The 22,808-nt window shown below is 46.0% G+C and overlaps 1 protein-coding gene across 3 annotated transcripts in view; it reads left to right on the plus strand.

The window, feature by feature from the left end:
• RNF152 (ring finger protein 152) overlaps positions 1-22,808 on the plus strand; it is a 75,699-nt gene that overhangs the window by 16,213 nt on the left and 36,678 nt on the right. The window contains exon 5 of one of the 3 annotated variants that reach the window (XM_060121441.1): positions 4,507-4,977. The exons of 1 other annotated variant lie outside the window; for it this stretch is intronic. The gene's annotated coding sequence lies outside the window, so the exon portion shown is untranslated. Of the gene's footprint in view, positions 1-4,506; positions 4,978-19,236; positions 19,350-22,808 lie in introns of all 3 variants that reach the window. One more of the 3 variants, XM_060121444.1, reaches the window with a different exon arrangement.

Consider the following 22,808-nt stretch of genomic DNA (forward strand, 5'->3'; position numbering starts at 1 on the left):
GTTGGAAGACCCTCTCCTCATCTAAGCCGGTTCACTCACCAGCCCCTAGATGTGCTCGGGACCGGCCAGCCTGCTCCCTCTTCCTCTGCCCTTCTATTCAAATCATAACTCTTTCTTTAATTCCCTGCTCAGATCCCATCACTGAATCCCCGATAACCACAGCTGAAAGTGGCCTTTGCTGCCTCCTCTGTCTCGCAGACCTTAATGTAGGTCCTGGGGACAGCCAGCTGCTGACCAAGGGCAGATCAGGGCTGAGCCCACCTATTCATCTTTGCATTGCAGGGACCTAGCTTATTACTTTTTTCACCAGTAAATGTTAGTGTGAACTGTTACATCTCTAACTAGTTTTTAATCTCCTTGAGGACTGCAGAGATCTAATGCTTTTTTGTATTTCCCACACTGTTTTTTGGATGTGGTATCTTGGTGGTCCTGGTTGATTAAGGGCTGTAGCGTCAGAAAGTTTCCTTTCCTCGTTGGGGCCACTGCAGCTTGACAGCTAAATCTTGTATCTGTAATCAGAAGTGTCATGTTAGTTACCACCTTTGACTGTGTTTATGTTTGTCTACTTTTCAAAAGACATATTGACTATCTTGATTGATTCTTTTCTTACTGTGGTGTTGAGCAGTGGCTGCAAGGAGATAGTGTCGGGGCACGTTGCCATGTAGTTTTGCCTTTGGTTTTAAGGTAAGATGTTGGGTTAGGTTTTCAGGAACCAAAATATACTCAGAGTCCAAATGGGTAAAAACAGAAGTAGAAACCTGAAATTAGTTTTTAATGTTTCTAAAATTAACTTAATCAGACAAAATTCATTTAGTAATGTATGAAAAATGGTTGTGAGTAAACAGAATGAAACTATGCTTATTAAGATAGATTAGGAAAATACTTTGGGGAGTAAAGCAGCTTTAATTTTCCTTTCTTGATGTTTGTTTACCAATACAATCTCAGCTAGAATCTGCTGTCCTGGGCTCTGGCCTGTTGCATTTTCTCAGAAAACAAGTTCACTTCCTCTGGGTTATGGAGAAAGAGCTTTTCCTCCTTCAGAGAATTTTAGGTGGGTTGACGTTCATAACTAACTTTTGAGTGATGGGAGTTTAGTACGTTGGCAGAAGAAAAGCAAGTGGTGGTGTTAGCCACAGTGCTGTAAGAGGTAAGGCCTGCCAGTTTTTAAGTATGGAGATTGCAAAATTTGGGGTAAAATTTTAAGTATTAAATATCTTTAAATTGGTCTCACAATTTTATAAGTGAAAAAAAATTGCTGATATGTCCTTGGCAGTCACTAAATCCAGAGCATCTTGTAAAACTCGACATAGTCACCCAATGTAATTCTTATAATAATTTGGAAGTAGGTTTTTGTCCCCATTTTTTGGATGACCAAACTGAGGCACGGAGAGGTCTAGCAGCTTGCTCTAGATTATGCTGTCAAGTGTCAGAACCAGGATGGAAACTCAGTAGTAGCATTGGTACATCAGTTCATTATAATACAGTGATCTTTCAAAACTTTGCAGTATTGGAAAGTACCGATAAAAAGTAATTGCTATCAGAAACAAAATATACTGACAATAAGCGTCTTCAATGAACATAATATTAAAAATGAAATGCTAAAAGTTTTAGAGTTTTAATTTCAGTCACTCTGTGCTCTGGTCACAATAGAGTTGTAATTTATCTTATTGTGGCTATTTTGTTTCTATACCAGAAATTCATCTGGAGATTACAGTGCAAAGAGTAGCTGCTGAAATTATGTGGAAGTAGAGAATAGTGAGGTTATTTTGAGGGAAGTCCACTTTAGTAGAATAGCCAATGCTTTTCGAATGTAGGACAAGCCAGAGAGGAAGGGGGCCTAATTATGGATCCTGTTTTGGAGATCAGAAACCAGACTGCCCAGAGTTCATTCAGAGTTTTTAACCAGATAGTATCAAGGTCATTAGCAATATTTTTTGGCTCTGGTATTAAGTTTTTTAAATAAACATTGTTCATCTCTAGCCTGTTCCATGAACTCCCCATTCTGAATGTTGGGAGTAACCAACATCAGGTTTGCTGCCCTCCTGACCGCAGGATCCTTTTCTGGAACCTCCCTCATGACAAGTTTTACCTTTTGCCATGAACACTTCCCAGTGTCAGAAGCTTACCACCTCCCGAGTAAATTTGCTCCCATTTTATAGTCGGGAAAACCTGAGACTAAATGAGGTGAAATGATAGACCGAGGTCTCTGCAGTTCAGAGGTAGGCCTTGAATCAGCCCTGATAGAACATAACATCCTGTTCAACCCCAGTCGTGCTCCAGGAATCACTCGATGCGCACCCCAGCCGTCCAGCCTTTCCTTCTGATGGGGCGCCATCAGCATACCACAGGACCCGCTAATGCACTTTCACTCTGCTGGCCTGCAGTGTCCTTGGCTTTACCATTAGAGATTCATTCCTTGTGGTATGGAGAAGACAGCATGAACTGGTTACTCAGTGGGCTGAGGGCTGTATTCCTCCTCTGCTACTTATGTATTAGCCTTGTGATCCTGAGCAAATCACTCCGTGTCCTCCTTGAAGATGAGGCCAGCAGTACCTGTCTCGAAGGGTCACTGCCGTGAAGGTTAATACTGATAACTGATGTGCACGGAGCCCTTGCAAGGGTGTCGAGTGCTATTTTCAGTGTTATGTATATGTCACCTCACTAATTCTCAGAACGGTAGTCTGAGGTAGGAATCAGAGGCAGGCCCAGAGAAGTTAAATGATGTATCTGAGAGCTGGAGCTGGTACATAGACAATCAGTATAAATTCGTTCTTTTTGCTCTTCCTTTTGGGTTTTATATCCATGAGTCCTTTGCTAAAATGTGAGTGCCCTTGGGTAGGATAACACATTCACCTCTGTAAGGGTATAGTAGCTAATCCTGTGAATCAGGTTTCGTTTAGCCCCTCTGAGAAGCAGGTGCAGGTCCGATGGAGGGAAGGTGAAAAAGACGACCACAAGCTGTAACGTGATCTGGGCAGGTAGGCTAAGACTTGACGGTGGTGTGGTGGGAGGGACCCCGGGAGTGGTGGGAGGAGTAAGGTGAGCATCACAGTGAGGCGGGAGGCACCGATAAGGAAAGGCAGTGGGCGCTCAATTTAAACTGGACCTTTTTGCCTCGGATGGAGGTGGTCCCTTACTTTGGCTTCACTTTTTTCTCTTTCTTGGATCTGAAGAAGTGAGGTCTACAGACATGCTGATAGGGAGATAGGACTTTGACCCTTTTTCTTTCTTGGTTAACCTTAAAAGAACTCTTCTTTCCACATCCTTAAAAGAAGGTAGAGAAAGAAGAGTGACGTCCTGAAGCAGAACCTTCAGGGAGTGGGGTTTGGGGTCTGCTTGGTCAAGACACAAATAAGGGGTGGGACTTTGGGGCGATGGAGCCAGCAGGGATGTGAAGTCTTTTCTCGGGGGACCACGCCAGCTGTGAAGAACCAGGGGTGAAGGGTCAGCCGGGGTTGGGGAGGGACCCTTTCTTCCTTGGGTAGAAGAAACCGGAGCAGATGAGAGCACTTAGTAGACACAAGCTTTGTGGGAGACAAGGAGATGCATGACATGAGGATTTAAAAAAATACCATTGCTTGTGCATATTTGCAATAATAAATCCCATCCTCAGACACTGTGATAAGTAAAGCTTGTTGGACGTCACAGGCCACATCATGGCTGCAGTGAAATTTGGCCACAGAAGGCTTCCTGCTGTGCTTTCTACACCTACCCACCCCCGAAGTCCAGCCTCCTTATAATCCTAAAAGCAGGGGATTAGCATTAGATACAGGTCCAGTAAAATAATATTTCTATATTTTCGATTATTTCTTTCCAAGAGAGGGGGAGGTTTGGGAGAAATGGAAGGATGTGATAGGGTATCATATATGGCGATGCCTAACTTGAGTTGGTAGACTTGCCCATCTTTTCCCTCATGGGTTGAATTCAGAATGAATGAGCTCAGCGTGGAAGTCTATATCAGAAAATACAAATGCTTATCGTGAATCCTAATTACACAGCTACTGTCGTGGCTTCCTGTCCAAAGGTACCTCTGCTTTCTTATTTTGTCTTTATATCATTGTTCCTTGTACTGTTAGCCGTTCAGATTTGAGGATAGACATTTCCTATTTCTATGGATTTCAGTAAATAGAATTTTGTGGTGATTGAAATGGTTAAGACTGGAGTTACTTTAGCTAGTCCTACTTACAAAGAAATGGAGAACTTAGGATATTCCCAGAACAAATGAGATTACCAAGATGTTAGAATGTTCTAAAAATCTTTTCTAAGAACCTCAAATGCTTATGAAAGATCTACATTCTTATGAACAATGAATGCTTCTTAGTTTTTGTATTTAATCATTAAAGTGGGAACCCTAAGGAACTCAAGAATAGGCAATTCTTTATCAATTTGCTTTTAAGTCACCTGTGAAGAATCCTGTGTGTCCTTGACCTTTTCATGAAGCTGCCTTTGCGATGCCTGGTCCTGACTTTCCCCCACACTTTCCTGTTCTGCATCTTTTCTCCACAGAACTACACAGCAAAATATTGATGTATGCTTCTCATTCATGTAGTGGACGACTTTGAAGTTGCTTCTAAAGCCCATACTTATCCTTGTGACCTGAGGCGGCCTTTCTGGATGCCCAGGGCAGTGAGTGCCCTGCGGAGTCAGCTAAGGGTGACTAGGCTGGACTTCCCTCCGCCCTGTGGTCTCCAAGCTGACACTGAACAGGTGTGGCTGCTCTTGAGACATTGAATAAACTGGGAAGAAAAGAGAAACATTGGAAAATATTTAAAAAATGCTTTTCCTTGGGAGAAGCACCCCTGAACATGGCGCAGATAGGTGCCATCAGCTGATAGCAACACTTGAAGGCCTGTGCTGGCTGCAAGGGAAATGGAGAGAAAGGAAAGCCCAGCTTCATGCCTTACCACGAATGGGGGTTTGTGAAGGAGGCACGGGGCATCCAGATTGTCCCCCAGGGGCTCATTAAGTTCTAAGAAGGTGAGTAAAATTGGTTTAATGTGTTGTTTGTCTTAGCTAGCATATCAGTTGAAGTCGTATCTTTATGTGCATTTTGTGTGTTTTCACAGTACGGTGGGGTTCCTTGGAGAAATTGCGTGCCCTGGACATTGGTAACCATTCTAAGGGATTTAGGAACGTTATTTTATATTTTAAGTGATGACCGCGAGTTACAGTTGTTATTTTTGCTTTTCATGCTGCATTGTCAATGGCGTCTGGGTTTATTTGATGCCAAGTTCATGGTCAGGAATAGAGGCCTGAATGGTTCAGACTGGTGCTACAGGGAGTCCAGCCTGGTTTACATTGGTTCACCCTGTGGTAGGGTCCACAGAAGAGATGTAGGGAATAGGTACCCTCCCTTCTTAAAATTAAAAACAACAGCAACAACAAAATCCCCTTCTTCCAAATATCTCTTTGCTCTCCCTCCTGCTGCCAGGAAAAAACAATAAAAACCAGTCGGAGTTGTGGGTTCAGTTTGTCATCTCTTCGCTTTTGTAACTTGTGTCACTCTCAAGTTCCCACTCTGAAGATTATCTCTTGCCGATTTAAAATCTGAAACAGGCTTGCTTCATAAACCCTTGAGCTAGCGAGCAGATAGCTAGGTGTGTTTGCCATCACGAGGTTGCCATGTTTGAATGCTTGGTGGAAAAAAATGCCCCGACAGGCAGAGCTTTTAAAAAGGGCACATAAACCCTTCCCATGTCCTCCTCCCTACTCTTAAGGGTCCTGAGTCAATCTGGGGCAAGCCCCTAAGTCTGCTGTTTGGTTTTGCTTTTGCTTTGAAGACATTTGTCATAGCACATTCATTAGTTCCAAAGCTTTGGGGACCGGCTCACCGCAGCCCTGCTGTGAGCACGCAGGGGCTGGTTGTGGAAGAGCCAGAGCCGTCGCCTTGGAGAAGGTCGCAGACTCGGGGGAGACACACGTGTGTCCCCAGTGTCAATAGGAAGTAGTGAATGGTTGACTAAGGGGATGAATGTGGCACTGCGGGGGCATAAAGGGAGGTTGTGGGAGCCCTCCCGGGAGGAGCGGCGGAGGGAACAACAGCACGTGCATAGTTTGGAAAAGCCAGAGTTGGGAGAAGATGGAGAAGAGGGTGTGGATCGGATGAGACTGGAAATGTAACCGAATCACCAAAGGATCTTTAGACCTTAGTGGGCATGTGGGCCCCACTCCCTTGGTCATAAGGAGTAAGTAGAATATTCGAAGTTGTGGGAGGCCTGCTCAGATGGTTCAAAGCATGGGAAATTGGGCAGAAAGTGTGGGTGTGAATCCTGGCTCTGCCGTGTTCTTGCTGTGTAACCTGGGCAAGTGTGTTGAGTGTCTTTGCTGCCGTCTCTTGCCCGGCAGTGTTGGGACCATGAGGGCACCTTCCCCGAATTGTCCCAAGGGTTAAGCCATCATCCTATTAAAGCCCTGACATGGGGTAGTGCTCCTGAGGGCTTCTAGGGACCTGATTGCCACTTAGGACCAGTACACAGGGCGGTGGGAGTGAGGGGGAGATTGGAGATGGGGATGGACCTGGTTTGCAGGGTTTTCGTGGTGGTCTGGACAGCGGTTCCCAGTGAGGTGTGCCCTGTGGGACCTTGGTCCTCTGAGCGCCTTTGGAAGTTGGGGCCACATGGTCGGGAATATGCCTGCTTCTCCACCCTGGTCTAAGGTGTGGACCCAGGCAGTGGTTGTAGGAACAGACCTGAGAGAAATTTTAGGAGGCAGCATAACCTGGGCTTGATGAAACTTTGGGAACATTATATTATCTTGTTTTTTGGACCACAGGGTTTACTCTAGTTCCCAATCATTCCAACAGGGAGATATGTAATTGAATCTCAGCTGGCTAGCCCTCCTTGCAAACTAAAAGAAAATCGCCATTTTTAGAGTTTTATGCAGGTTTCTTTTGGGGGGATGTGGACAGATATCACGGAGATATTTGCCTTTAATTTAAAATGAGTTGCCCTGGAAATCCATTGCACTGTACGTTGAGAAAACTATTTTCTGAGGCACAGAAGTATTAGTCCATTCTGAACCTCTCTGAGGCAATAGAGACAGTAAGTACTAAATGCCACAGTGAAATGGAGGCTGCTAGCAAGGGATTATCTAGGACTTGGGTTTAGACAATTTGCAAAAACAATTCAGCAAAGTCTATAAAGGCAACAGGGGAAAATAGTATTTCTTTTTTGTGCTGCCAACCAGGTTGTCACATGGATTAGTAATTTAGATAGGAACAGCCGTGAATCACTGCTTAGAGTTTCGCATTTAATTTTATCCTGGAAGCAATTTCCCTTTCAAATTCTCGAGCTGTAGTTATCATTAATGAATCAAACATGAAACTCAGAGAACTACTAATTCATTTTGAAATAAGTAGACATTTAAATCTCAAAAAAAAACCCGTAAATTTCTTTCCGTGGTGTTTAATATCTTCAAGCTGACAAAAACGTGGAACGGCATTTCACAGAGGGAATTTCCCAGAGTGGTGAGCGGCAGGTCCTGGGGTCTGTGTGCCTGACATCTTGGCTGCCGCTTTGCGGGTATGAAAGTCAAGACTTCTCAGTGACCAGTGAGTGACTGGGTGTTTTCCAGGGGGGGAAAGATGAAAATATATGGAAAAGGCAGCTGATGGCAGTCAGAGCTCACCACCCAAGCTCTCATCCCCGGTGTTTTGCGGCTTAACCCTTTCAGTCTTATCCTTTCCTGGGACGCCTGCCACCCCGCTCTGTCCCTGCCTTCCTTCCCCTTATCCAGTGTTGCTTTGGGAAAAGGTCCATTCAGTCATCAGAGGTTGTTGGATGTGAGTCTGTGGGGTTCCAGCCTCTCAAACACTGTCTGAGGTCCAGCTTGTGCGGGGTGATGGCTATGAAAGGTCCCTGTGGCTTCACACACAGGAGTGCGTGAAGATTTGGAAGCACCGAATGAGACAGAACACCAAAGGCCAGAATACTTACATTTTCAAGCCTGGAAAATGTGTTTGGGGTTTTCCCTCAAAGACACTTTAAATAACGGTCAGAGAGGGCTGCCCTGGTGGCGCAGTGGTTGAGAGTCCGCCTGCCGATGCAGGGGACACGGGTTCGTGCCCCGGTCCGGGAAGATCCCACATGCCGCAGAGCGGCTGGGCCCGTGAGCCATGACCGCTGAGCCTGCGCGTCCGGAGCCTGTGCTCTGCAACGGGAGAGGCCACAACAGTGAGAGGCCCGTGTACCCACCCCAAAAAAGGTCAGAGAATCAGTGGATTGTGTCCAAAGCAATATTACCTGAACAACTACTGAAAAAGGTAAAGGGACTGCTTTTCACGGCCAACAGATTTGATTTGTTTTGGACGTGGTAGGCTTCTAGAACGTCTGTTGAACTCATCTTTTTTTTTTTTAAGACAAGATTTAAGGACTGTTTTTTACTCCCCACCTCCTACTTCCACTCCACCTTTTTTGAAAAGGCCTTTGGTCAGCTGAGGTTCTTTTCAGGATGGTCATCTCATCTGTGATCTCGTGTGAGCCTCAGTTTCCTTGTGTGTAAAATGGGGGTGATAATACTTTCCCTCCTTCCCTGTAGCAAAAATGGCTGTGAAGGTGACATGAGATCATGGCTATGAAGACACCTATTAGTACCTTTCTGTAAGCACGTGAGGCAGAGAGGGACTCGGAGGCTCAGGATGCAGGAGGGAGTATTTTGTATGTAAACAGGGAGGAAGAAAGCGTCAATTTCTACTGTTCCCGCCCCCACCCCGTTCCTTCCCCTACTTAGGACCTGAATTAGATGGTCTAGTTTCTTAGGGGAAGGAAGGTTCCTTCTGGGGACTCCAGGCCTTGTCTATCTTCCTCCAGTTCAACCAGGCAGGCAGCCACGCTGTGAAAGATGTTCCTGATCGCAAATATGTACAGATCTTCCTTGGCTTACGATGGGGTTATGTCCCAATCAACCCATCTTAAGTCAGAAATGCATTTAATACACCCAACCTACCGAACACCGTAGGTTCGCCTCGCCTACCTTAAAGGAGCTCAGAACACTTCCATTAGCCCACAGCTGGGCAAAACCATTGCACACAAAGCCTATTGTATTGACTGTCTCATGTAACTTACTGATTACTGTACTGAAAGTGAAAAACAGAATGATCGTCTGGGTACAGAATGGTTGTGAGTGTATGGTGGTTTACTCTAGGGATCACGTGCTGATGGGGAGCTGTGCTCACGGCCACTGCCCAGCATCACAAGAGAGGATCGTACTGAAAATTGCTAGCCCCCCAAAAGATCAAAATTCGAAATACAGTTTCTACTGAATGCATATTACTTTCACACCACTGTAAAGTCGAAAAATTGTAAATCGAACCATCCTAAGCTGGGGACCGTCTGTATTTTCTCTTTCCTACTTGACGCTGCTTCTCAATCAGGAGGTTTTTGTGGTTCCTCAGTTGTTCACTTCCCCTTGTGTTAATTTCCTAGGGCTCCTGTGACAGAGTCGCGCAAACTGGGCGGCTTAAAACGAGAATCTCGTTCTCTCACATTTCTGGAAGCTGGAAGTCCACGTTGGAGGTGTCGGCAGGGCCACGCTCGATCTGAAACCTGTACGAGACGATCCTTCTTTGCCTCTTCCAGCTTCTGGTGTTGCCGGCAACCCGTGGCTCGTAGATGCATCATTAATCTCTGCCTCTGTCATCATACGGCCTTCTCTCCTCACGTGTCTCTTCTCTTCTTAAACACACCAGTCGTGTTGGACTAAGGGTCCCTCTAATCCAGTGTGAACTCACCTTAACTGATGAATATGCAGCAACCCTATTTCCCAATAAGGCCACGTTCTGAGGCACCGGGCGTTAGGACTTGAACACACCATTTTTGGAGACACAATTCAACCCGTAACATCCCTGTCTCCCCCCATCAGATAGTTTGATGCTCATTCACGCCACAGCTTCAAGCCCATTTTCAGAGAGCAGCATGTGCCCCCCTGGAGAGGGATGCAGCTCCCGCTTCCTTCCAGAACTGCTTGCTGTGACATTGTGTCTCTAATGACTATGTCATGGAGCCCCTGGGAACATGGTCTGTGAGAGTCACGCAGCACTTTGGAAGCAACTTAGAGTTTGGATTAGCACCAAAACAGCCCTCTCGTGCTCTGTTGCTGATTTCACTTAAGTCAACTAAGCCTGAAACCAAGAAGCTTAGATGGTACTGGTGGGAAGTACAAAAGTCCTTCCAGTTTCATTTGAAACAATTGATTTTATCAGAAGTACTGAAGTGGGAATTTGAGCAAGTGCATACTCTGTCCCATTCTGCGAGGTGGAATGAGTTCATGGTGGCTTCTGAATGGTGCGTGCAGGTGACTGGGATGCCAGGGAGCCCTAGCCCTCACCAGTAATACAGGGTTGTGGCCAAGGGGCATCAGATCGCCCCACGTGGGTTAAAAAATGCCTCCTCCGCCCTCCTGCACCTGGTAATTGACATAACCTGGTGCCTGAGAAACATAGGGCTTCCCCAATTAGGACTCATACAGTAAGAAGGAAGCCAGGTCAGGCTGCATTTAGTCCTGGTTTTGCCCCACTCTTGCCAACTGAATTTAAGCACATTTCTTATTAAAATGGGATCTCAGGTTTCTCACCTCTGTGTGAAAATAGTGAAATTTGCTGCATCATGATGTCTGCAAGGCAATTAATAGGTGGCTATGTGCAAGCCACTGGCAGATCTCAAGTAACTAGTGAAGGGTGATGATGAGGACAGCCTCTCTCGAGCTCTGTCTCCATGAATAAATAGATGTTAGGCTCGGACAGAGCCATTTAAGTAAGAGCAAAGTCTGAAATGCAGAGGGTTGATTGAGGAGCTGCCGGTCTTGTTCTTGGGGTCTGGCCAGGTCCGGGAGGAGAGCTGTAGACTTGTCTGGTGGGGGCCATGGGTGGAGTCCACTTCCAGATAAAACGGAGGAGCTGCAGGAGGGCTGGGGAAGGGAGGGGGTCCCCTCAGGGTGGTGGGTTGCAGTAGGAGGTTGAAGGAGACAGAACTGAAGACTATTTCCAGAAGTGGCAGTATCTCAGGACAGGCTCCCAGTCCTGGGGTACATGCTTGTAGGGACAGCAGGTCCAGGTGGCTTGAGGGATGGAAGGGCGGCCAGGAGTCCAGGGAGCTTCAGACCCGGAGGGCTAAGGAATCAGGAAAGGACTCTTAAGTATAGGTAGAGGAGCCTGGGCAGGAAGTCATGGCCGAGCCAGCAGTCGAGGGACTTGGGTGGGGTCCCAGAGGGTTGTACCAGAATTACTCAGACATCTCCACTAAGGTTAGGGCTGGCCGTAGAAACTGGGGTGGATGGGTGGATGGAGGGGATTCCAGCTATGAGAAGAGAGGGTTGGGACAGACCATGTCTGGGACAGAGCATCCCCCTACCCAGCCCTGCTCTGGGTCTCAGCCCCGCTTCATTTATTTCCGTGGATTTAGTAACAGTGAGGATCCCAGAAATGAAGCTAAGCTCATACCCAGCACCTCAGCACAGACTAGAGCTGTTTTTGCTGCTGCTGTGTTGTCTTAGTTATTCGGTCATTTATAATCACGGGGCAAATGCATTATTTTGGCAGACACTATTGAATGTAGATGTTTAAACGCTTCCATGACAAATTTACTTTAAATGACTATTGATTAACAGGGATGAGGCTGAGAGGTGTTTTGCCGTATGGTATCATCCAAAAATAAAATGAACAAAGACCCACAGTCACATTTCTGATTGCTGGCTGGGGCCTGGAAGTGGACTGTGGGATTATTTGCTACTTTTGTGCCCTTGTGTGATCAGAATACGGCCATGAACCATAGGCCTAGTCATTTAAAAGAAGTAACAGTGGGTTAGGAGGTGAACTACGGTAATAACGTCAGACTGCAAGGGGCGTGTTCTTACCTGCAGCTGCTCGTAAAGAAAACTCCGTTTATGTTGGCAGTTGGAAATTTGCTTCATTTTGCCAAGATTCAAACTAGAGTATTCTGAGGGCCTGAAAGTTCAGAAGCAAGGCCCAGGCAAAATATATGACAGTGTTTGATATAAAAATTATGTTGGTTTTGCCATGCAGATGAAATCACAGGGACACAGTGTGTGGTGTCCTGGAGGAGACTTTGAAATAAGAAATTTGGTGATTTGGGTTTTGATTGTGACTCAGCTTTGGGCTTACCATTTAATATCCTTAAGTCTCAGTTTTCTCATCAGCAAAATAGAAGAATTTCTACTCTCTCTTCCTCTTACAGTGTTGGGGGTTATCCAACGAGTAATGCACAAAACAGTGTTTGAAAACTGACTTAATTATACAACTGGTAAGTAGGAGTTAGCAGCGTAAAGGTAAAAAGTCAGATTCTCTCTTTTACGCCTGTTTCCCTGCATCGATTTTAATTATATTCACTCCAGAGTTTTGATTGAAAAATGCTGGTTTTTCCTTGTTTTACTGCTTAAATAATTTCAAATGCTATCCTGAGTAATAGCACTATATCTAGATGAGGGCTGTTCAAAGAGGGGGAATTGTGCTGCAGGATGTTTGTAAATAATGTTTAGGTGACACTATTGTGATAATTATGGCTGTTTAAAGATGAGTTTTATAGTGAGTCCTCAATTTTCCTGTCACTTTTTTTTTCCCTGGGCTTTCCCACTTAAGCATATTTGTTCTGTAGAGAGAGCTGTTGAGGGAACTAAATCCTGAGAGAGCTCAACAGCTCTTTGAATCTACTTTTCATTTTCTGTGGCTAATTTTGCGGGCCCTCAAGAGGACAGAGTTTGCCCCCCTTTCCCTGCTAGTAAGGGCCGGAGGGGGGAGGTGTAGCAAATCCCCAGACGCTCAGTTTCCGGCGGCAATGAATCCCTGGATCAGAGTGACCTTGAAAGCTATGTTCAGTGGCCAGAAGATCCCGAGCCATGATATTTGTGTGGGATCTGAGTCCCAAGGGTAACACCCCACCTCACCCATCCCTTCTGAGCCGGTACTTGAGAGGCTGCTGAACAGGAGGCAGCATGAATGAAGAGGACCCTCCTGCAGATAAGTAAAGCACCTTCAGAGGGTTTTGCAATAAACTCTTGGGACCCCCAGGCTTTGTAGCTTTCCCAGGCGAGGAACCCGATGTGTATCTCACCATGTTGCTCACCAGCTTCCATGTGCTTTCCAGCTTTTAGTTGTTAGCAGTCTCAAACATCAGCTTCGTTATCTTCCTTTTACTCACCAGCTCAATCGGAATCTAATGTCAGATGAGTCAGTAAATTTTGTTAATGAGTCTTTGCAAGCTTTTAGAGTTGCAATTGGAGGAGCCCTTGGAAGTCATCATGACCAGCCCTCTCACCTTACAGATGAGAACCCTGAGACCCAGAGAAATTGAGTGACGGGTCCAGGTTATACAGCAAGTTAGTGGCGGAGTCAGGACAAGGACCCAGGGCTCTTTAACTATCTGGAAGCATTGCGTGGTCCTATAAAGTATGGAGTAAGGCGTCCTTAGCAGGTGTACCCTCTTTTAATTTAGCCAGGTTATCTGGAGGCTGTGATATCACCAAAATAATGTTATCACATGGATTAGAACATCCTAATTTTATTAACATGTTTATTGTTAACTCCTGGTAAACCAGAATTCCCTTATGATGCTACCCTTTTTGAAAAACTTAACAAAGTTTATTGGTTCATTTTTCCGAAATAGGAAAATAGTCATTTTCCAAACTGACTCTTAGATGTCTGGGAATCTTGCTGTCCTTAGAATCATTCCAAATATTGGTTGTAAGTGTGTAGGGTTATAGCTTCAGAGCATGGATTTGGCATGAACACAAGCCACAAAAGGTATTCCAGCACCGCCCCCCCTTTCTCCCCACCACGTTAGCTTATTTAAAATATAATATTCCGGTTGCTTGAATTCTTCCGCATGACTTTACAAGCCCTATTCACTGTTACTTTATAGTTTTGGGGACTGAGACAATGACTTATCTTAGCCCAGGAAAACCATGTAACTTGCTGATACTATACCAGTTGCATTCTGATGCGGCACTGATTTTTTTTTTTTTCTTCACTACCATTTTCACTTCAGGTTGCACACAGACACAGGCAGGGTATAAGCTTGGCAGTGCTACCTGCTTGGCTTGTTTATTTTCTCCCATTGTTAAAGTGCCTATGACTCAACACTGGGTTCTTTTCTTCTCCACGACGTTCAAGTGAGAGGAGGGGATGGCACATCCCAGGCATCAAGGGAAGTGTGACCATCGTATTAGAATGTCCTTCGTGTAGGAAGCCTCGCCCACTCCTTTCTGATTACCCAGCTGCGACACACCACACGCCAGGGGACCACAGACTAAGGCTCTAAATGGCACCCTGTCAGCCCTCTCTAGTTCCCTCACTTGAGAGCAAGAGAGAAAGGAACCATGGAAAATCACTGAGAGGACGGTTTCCTATGTATTCTAAATAGATTGTTTCAAACATGGAGAATGGGGATGTCACCTATTATAAATTTTTCTTGAGACAGTTACTGGTATGTGTAGGTCTTAGCAAGTTAAGATCGTTTTGCTCTTTTAAAACTGAGAGCTGGGCTTCCCTGGTGGCGCAGTGGTTGAGAGTCCGCCTGCCGATGCAGGGGACGCGGGTTCGTGCCCCGGTCCAGGAAGATCCCACATGCCGCGGAGCGGCTGGGCCCGTGAGCCCTGGCTGCTGGGCCTGCGCGTCCGGATCCTGTGCTCCGCAATGGGAGAGGCCACAACAGTGAGAGGCCCGCGTACCGCAAAAAAAAAAAAACCAAAAAACTGAGAGCTGTCATTTCCATACCCCCTCGCCCATATACTTTCTTGTGACACTAATCTCTCAGGTAGTTGTGACATCATAGTCTGTAAAATGAATTGCTGCCTCAGTGCCTTGCTGCTTCTACTGGACCATAGGGAAGGGGGCTGACGTGAGACAGGGTTACCAGCAGGGGTAATAGAACTGGAAGTTTCCACTTGGCATCTGTTGGCTGAGGAACAGAGATAATGATTGGGACAGAGTTGAAATACTTCTTGTTAATAGTATGGTGAGAGCCTGGAAAAGAAAATAATATTGCAGGCATTGCCATATCTGGGGAGGCGACAGGAGCAGCCGAAAGGAGTGGAACTTGGAGTTATGAGATCGGGTTTAAATTCAGCCCCGTCCCACATGTGGAACCTGGTTTAAGTCATGCAGCCTTGAGCCTCAGTTTCAGTTGAAAAGTGACGGTGGTGGGCAGAGGGAATAGGCATAGTGGTGATGCTGGTCACGTTTGCCTTACTCTGTGACAGGCTGAATATTGGTCCCCAAAGATGTCCTTGTTCTAATCCCTAGAACTGTTGAATGTTACCTTATGTGGCAAAACGGACTCTGCAGAGGTGATTAAGGATCTGGAAATGGAAAGATTATCCTGGATTATCCGAGTGGATCCAGTGTAATCACAAGGGTTCTTCCTTATAAGAGGGAGACAGAAGATACGAGGAAAAGGGGCCCTGAGCCTAGGAATGCAGGTGGTCTCTAGAAGCTGAAAAGGGCAAGGACACAGATTCTCCCCTGAGAGCCTCCAGAAGGAGCCAGCCATGCCCATAACCCTACTTCAGCCAAGGGAGACTGGTTTTGGATATCTGGCCTCAAGAACTATAAAAATAACTCATATTGTTTAAGCCACTAAACTTAGGATAATTTGTAACACACAGCAGCAACAGGAAACGAATACACTTACCTTACGTACCGCATAGTTCTTGTAATGGTTAAATGTGACTTTGTATTTCTATATTTGCAAATCTCAAAGTGCTACATAGACGTTAGTACTTTTTAAGTGAATTTTTATATTCATCTGGATTTCCAGGTTAAGTTGGTTAAGGTAGGTCAGGAAGACCCAGAGAACAAGAATCAAGACTTCTCAGTTATGCAGTGAACAAACTGTGTCTGAAAAATTAAATCCGTGTTATCAGATAATTCTTAATTGTGAAATTGTTCATGGTCATTAACACCCGTGAGTCGCTTTTCAGGTGAGCTTCTGGGTATGCGCCTCGCTTTCTGCACCTGTGCGTCTCAACCTTGAATGTTTATTAGAGTCACTGGGAAAGCTTTGAAAAGTCCAATGTCTAGGCCACACCCCAGGACGATTAAATTAGAACCTCTGCAGGTAGAACCCGAACGTGGGTGATTTTTAAGGCTCTGCAGGTGATTGCAGCAGGCAGCCCAGGCTGAGCTCCACTGCAGAGGTGCTGTGTTTGCTAAGCAAGATTTTAAATCATTTCTCTTTGAAGCCTGATGTAGCTAGATGTTCTTTTGAGTTTGGTGGAAAATGCTGTGCCGAGGACTCGCTGTTGTATCTTTCAATGATATTAACATATCAGTTTATGAGCTGTGATGTGTTTCCAGTAGGAAATACAAAAGTATTAGCCAACACTCCTGAGAGGTTCAGCAAACAGATTGGTGTGCACTGATGGCAAACACAATATCAGCAAGTACTTTTCTCCTCATCTCGCCCAAGCGTTTTTAAAAGCAACGGTTGGGGGGAGAAAAGGAAGACGTTGAGGCTTTCTCCTCAAATGGTCGAGCCCTTGAAAACTGATAAATACTGTTTTACTTGGACTGTATGTCCTATGCCTCCCGTCTGAAGGAGGAAATAATCATTTTGAAATTTCTTCCTTTGGAGCCATGGAGTCAGAAGCTGTGAGAGAGTTGAAAGTTGCCATTGCTGTCTCCCTGTGTTCCTGGCTGCCGTGAGCTGTCGTGTGCTTCCAGGCGTCTCTGGGCCCCCTGTCACTGAGGGCACCCTGGCCTTGTCGGCTGGTGACATTATCTGCCTTATGTATGTCACAGGGAGGGTATTACAGATAAAATTATTTTTACAAATCACAAGGTGCTATACCTTGTTGCTATTGTATTTTGAGTGTGCAGTCTGCCATGAATTTATAAAGATGATAGAAAGCCTGTAGCATAAGTTCATTCTATTCATGATAAGAACGGATGGGGTCCTTATTTTCTAGGGTCCTGAGTGACCAAGTAGAAGTACTGGCTCTAGTACCTGTGAAAGTCATGTGATTTCTTACTGGTCATTTAACCAGCTGGGTTTAATTTTCTCATCTAAGTGGAAACACTAATGCTTGACTGCTTAATGCTGCCCTAGGTGAATTTGGGTGTCCAGACAGTAGGGTGGTACTTCAGTGTACCTCTGTATTACATTGTCTCAGTTTAGATCTTGGCTCTGAAACTTACTGTCTGGGGGATACTCAGGAAGTGATTTAACCTCTCTGTACCTCAGTTTTCGCATCTGTAAAATGGGCAAATAAGATACCTGAGAAGGCTGCCGTAAGGCTTGGATAAGGCATGGAGAAAACCTGGCACCCATCCTGGGTGTGTCACCATGGCCTACATCCTTACCCTTGTATTTGGGGCAGCTCAGGAGCATGGGTTAGTGTTTTCTCCTCTTTTCCTTCCTCCTGTCCCTTCAGTAAATATTTATTGGACACCTAATACTTTTAGGAACTATACCATGGATACAATGTTTATGCAAAGTAGACACTCTTGTCCAGAGCTTTAATGGTTTGAAAGTTTGATTTAAAATGTTGGTACAGGGCTTCCCTGGTGGCGCAGTGGTTGAGAGTCCGCCTGCCGATGCAGGGGACACGCGTTCGTGCCCCGGTCCGGGAGGATCCCACATGCCGCGGAGCGGCTGGGCCCGTGAGCCATGGCCGCTGGGCCTGCGCGTCCGGAGCCTGTGCTCCGCAGCGGGAGAGGCCACAACAGGGAGAGGCCCGCGTACCACACACACACAAAAAATGTTGGTACAAAGTGGTGATAGGGTAGGATTGGGTGAGTAAAACCTGTTTGTTCCTGATAGATCTGAAACGTAAGACTTCAGATGGTTTTTCTGCACCAACCAGAGTAAGTTCCTAAGATGTTTCTTGTAATTACGGGAATCAGTTGATGGACCTAGGGACCAGGGCAGAGGAAGGTCGTTGGAATGATGCTCCAAGTGGTCCCCTGGGGAGAAGGCATGGTTCTCTGATCCGATTGGCCGTATGGTCAGTCGTGTGTCAGAGCGGACATGGTGATTGGGCGTTCCGTTTGCCGGGTGCTGTACCAGCTCTTGAGGGTCCATGGTCCCTGTCCAGATGGAGCTCCCTGAGCACCAGGAGATTTCACAGCTGAGGGGTGGGGTACTTACAGTGTGGATGCCAGGTAGGAGCTTTAGGAAGCTTTCGCCAGATCCCTGAGCTCAAAGAAGCATTTGGGTATTTTATGGTTCATGAAATTGTTTATTTTTTAACTTAGTTTTTGGGTACCATTCAGAAACAGGTTTCCCTTACTGTCGTGAATGTATACCTTTTTCATAGAAAATTTTCCAAAATGAACTCCTCTTTTCCCAAGATTTCTCTTAGGATGAATTTCTTGTGCTCTAATCAAGTCTATGTAGCTCGACCCTGCTTTTCAGCCACTTAGGTTTCGTTAGTGATTAGAGCTATTAATCAAGTTTGGTGGTGATCATAATAACCGTTTGTGTTATTTTCAGCTCTACTTTAACAGACAAAAAAAGAGAATTATTTTAAGGACATAGAAAAATTCTAGAGAGTGCTCAAAGAAATTTTGTGCTTTCACCAATCCCACTTAGAATTGCCTATGAAAAGTGGTAATGAGAATGATAATGATGGTAATGTTTGCGATGATTGCATTTTGCTTTCGGGTGGTTATTCTATGCCAGACTATGTCGTGAGGGCTTTGCACGCATGCTCTCATTTTATCACCCAGCAGTTGTATGAGGTCGTCCTTTCTTGGCTTTCACTTTTTACAGAGGAGGGGCACTGAGGCACCACAGGGTTGGATACATTGTCCAAGTTCAAATGTCCCATCAGTGAAAGGTCTACCAGTTTACTTCCAAATGAGTCTGACTCAGACGTGCTTTCCACACTACTTTATTATCTCCTTGGGCAAAATCCAGTTAGGAGGTTGGGTGAGAAGAACCTCTGAAGGAGACAGGAAGGATATATTAGCTAATTCACCCCAATAGGTCCCTGGCAGGTTTGGATGAGGAAGCATCCTATTTATCTTGGAGTTAGGGACACTGAGCTGCTGAGAAACTGCGGATTGCCTAAGGTCATAAAGTAAATCATTGATAGAACTTAATCCAGAAGCTGGGTCCTCTCCACCTCATTCGATGGAGAGTCAGTTTACACAATTGCATAACCTACAGCAGTTCAGTTGCATGGATGACAGAGAGATCCATTATGTTTTGGATCATCTGAAATCAGAGGTTTAAGAATTTTCAATTTGGATTCAATTCTAAAACTTCTTTTCTTTTCCTATTTTAGAACACTGCACAGGCTTTGGAGTCTACTCAGAGGTCGCTTTGGGCAGCTACTTCTTAAACCCAGCAACGAATCCTTCCTTTGTGTGTGGCTGTTGGGAGGAGTGAGTGCTAATGGTACCTGGAACTTTGTGGGTATTTGCTATAATTGCTCAGTGATTGGTCACTTAGTCTGCATTTGAAATAATTTTGGAAGAGAGAGCAGGGCTCTCAAAACTGTAATCATGGGACTAGGGGAATTCTTCAGGGTCAACTTCACGGTAGCAGGAATGGAAACTCTGCTATACCACATAGCAGTTGCATCTCAGTTTTTGTGTGTTGGGCACTAGAGACCACCAACTTTGGACAAGGGACTTAGTGCTTAGGTTATGAGCTATTGACCCTCCCTGGGCAGGACTCCCCTCCAAAGACTTGGCTTCCAAGTCCTAGTAGATCAGCAGCTCACAGTGAGGGGAGGTAAGGAAAGCTCATGGCCACCTCCAGGCTCCCCTTGCAGGCTCTTCCCTGGACTGGACTCTAGGATCTCCATCGGCTAACAAGGGTGTGCTGGACATTCTCCATTCATCCCTCCAGATCATTCTCCCATCTTCCCAGACCTTCTTGGGCTCCATCACCCTGGCTTCCTTGCCCTCTGGCTTCAGGTTGGGTTGTGCCACTGGCAGGAGATGGAAGGACAAGAGAAGTCAAAACACATCCCTGTTCCCTCCTTCCCTGGGCCCCATTTCCCTACTTCTCTCTCAGCTCCTCCTGGTAGACTACATGACTACTTTTACTGATTCTGGTGACAGCACCCTTCTTTTGCCCTTCAGCCCTGGAGGTGGTGGGATCTTCCACTGTTGCTAATCCCTGGTAGTCTCGATAGGACTCTCAACCCTGCACAGCCCCGCAGACAGTCCCTTCCTTAACTCTCTTCAAATACTCCTTAGGAAAATGCAGCTGACATTTGAGCACAGGCTTGAAGGAGGCGAGGAGGAAAGACATCCATATCTGAGAGAAGAGATTCCAGGGAGAGGGAAGATCCGGCCTGGAGCAGAGGCAGCAGGGGTGGGCAGGGGGAGGGGGCCCTGGTATGCAATGGGGTCGGATGGTGCGGGGCTCTGTAGGCCATTGCAAGAACTTTGGGGTGTTTTTTTTGTTTTTTTTTTGTGGTACGCGGGCCCCTCACTGCTGTGGCCTCTCCCGTGGCAGAGCACAGGCTCCGGACGCGCAGGCTCAGAGGCCATGGCTCACGGGCCCAGCCGCTCCGCGGCATGTGGGATCTTCCCAGACTGGGGCACGAACCCGTGTCCCCTGCATCGGCAGGCGGACTCTCAACCACTGCGCCACCAGGGAAGCCCAGAACTTTGGTTTTACTTCTTGTGACACAAGTGGCTCTTGTAGGGCTTACAGAAGGTGATTATCGTAGCCTGCTCTGACTTGTGTTGTCACTCCATCACTCTGGGTGCAGTACCGAGAGTCGACGGTAGGGGCATAAGAAGGGGACAGGGAACCAGACCGAGATAGTGCCAGGGTGCCTGGCACTAAATTTTTTTAAAAGGTGAAGCTGATGGGGTAGATGGAATATGAGGTGTGACAGAGAGAGGTGACCCAGAGGCTGCTGAAGGTTTTGGCTTGAGCTGCTGGAAGGATGCAGTTGCCAGTAGCTGAGATGGGGAGGACTTTGGGGACGGCAGGTTTGGGGGTGGTTGGGGGAGGGGACCAAGAATTCCATTCTGGACCTGTTAACTGCGAGAAGTCTATGAGTGATCTCAGATGTGTGACTGTTGTCAATGTTTGAATGGTAGTTTTTACTTTCAAATTATATCACCCTTGGTGGCTGGCTTTCTCTGAGGTGAGTTTTAGGAAAAAGAAATATTTACAACCGTGGCTGTAGTGATTTTCAGAGTAAGCCTGAAGGCAGAATATGCAATGCCTATATTTTCCATTGATGCAAAACCGTCTTTGCATACTTAACAGATTCAGGACACTTGTGGGGATTTATTCTGAGCCAAGAGACTTTGGGCACTGTTTTACCAGCCTGGCTATAACAACACCAAACCTTTTTAGAGCAGGGCTGCGTGTTATGGCATCAGGCAGTGAGGGTTTCAAGCCAGCCACAGAAGCAGACCTCATGCAGATTGAAAGCGCACATTTACCAAAGCCCCAATTTGCTGGTGTGTTAAAGCTTTGCTGCCTTTTAGGTATGTTTTTGCTTTTCAGTGTCATTCTGGTATCTTTTCCTTGTGCTTTTCTCTCCACGTCTTTATTTCCGAAAGTTCTGTTTTCTTGTTGGCAGTGTCACTGTTGCTCCCAAATTGAAGTTAGACTATGAGTTGGGAAAGAATACCAGTGTTTCTTGAGCACCTATTATATGCTGGCCATTGGGTACCTTCCTAACCCATTTAATCCTCAAAACAGTATTTGGAGATAGGTCTGGCTATTCCTCCTTAACAGATGAGGAAGCTGAAATCAGTGAGGGTAAATGATGTGCAGAAGGCCTGAAGCTAATTGGTCACAAGAGTTGAGTTTCCAGTTCCAATTAGTGAATTTCCAAGGTCCCGGGGCTTCAACTCTGTCCGAGCAGAGTTCTCTCTTCTGGCAGTTTAGTGCTTCTGGACATCAGTTCATTCACTGTTTTGTCTGGCTTCCTACTGATGAAGAAGTGAGCAGTAGTAATATTTCTGTGCCTCATGCTTCTTTCATATATGTTTCTACAAGTTTACCGGGACGTATGGTGCATACCTGCTGTGTGCTCAGTGTTGGCGGGAGGTGGCAAGACCTCAGGGGGCTTCCACTCCAGCCAACGTTACGTAAGGAATTACATGGGAGAAGTGTGGGGGGCAAAGGAAGGAGCCGTGCCCTGCGTGTGTGCATCTGTGTTTTGGGACCACCTTTCACCCCACCTCAAACGCTAAGCCTAAGGGTTGTCCAGCCAAGGAGATAGAAAAAAGGCTCTTTGCAGCAGAAACAGCAGCAACCAAGGCTTGAGGTCAGGCCGAGATTGGATTAGATGAGATTGCACACATGCAGTGGGTAGAGGGGGAGAAGGGGGCCTGCAATAGAGAGAAGTGGTCCACTCTTTGGGACTAACTGACTCTTGTACTTTTGTCTTTTTTTTTAACATCTTTATTGGAGTGTAATTGCTTTACAGTGTTGTGTTAGTTTCTGCTGTACAACAAAGTGAATCAGCTATATGCATACATATATTTCCATGTCTGTCCCTCTTGCGTCTCCCTCCCACCCTCCCTATCCCACCCCTCTAGGTGGTCACAAAGCACCGAGCTGATCTCCCTGTGCTATGCACCTGCTTCCCACTAGCTAGCTGTTTTACATTTGGTAGTGTATATATGTCCGTGCCACTCGCACTTCGTTGCAGCTTACCCTTCCCCCTCCCTGTGTCCTCAAGTCCATTCTCTACATCTGTGTCTTTATTCCTGTCCTGCCCCTAGGTTCATCAGAACCTTTTTGTTTTTTAGATTTCATATATATGTGTTAGCATATGATACTTGTTTTTCTCTTTCTGACTTACTTCACTCTGTGTGACATACTCTAGGTCCATCCACCTCACTACAGATAACTCAATTTCATTTCTTTTTA

This window comes from Lagenorhynchus albirostris, chromosome 14 (genome assembly GCF_949774975.1).
Source record: "Lagenorhynchus albirostris chromosome 14, mLagAlb1.1, whole genome shotgun sequence".
NCBI classification, from domain to species: Eukaryota; Metazoa; Chordata; class Mammalia; order Artiodactyla; family Delphinidae; genus Lagenorhynchus; species Lagenorhynchus albirostris.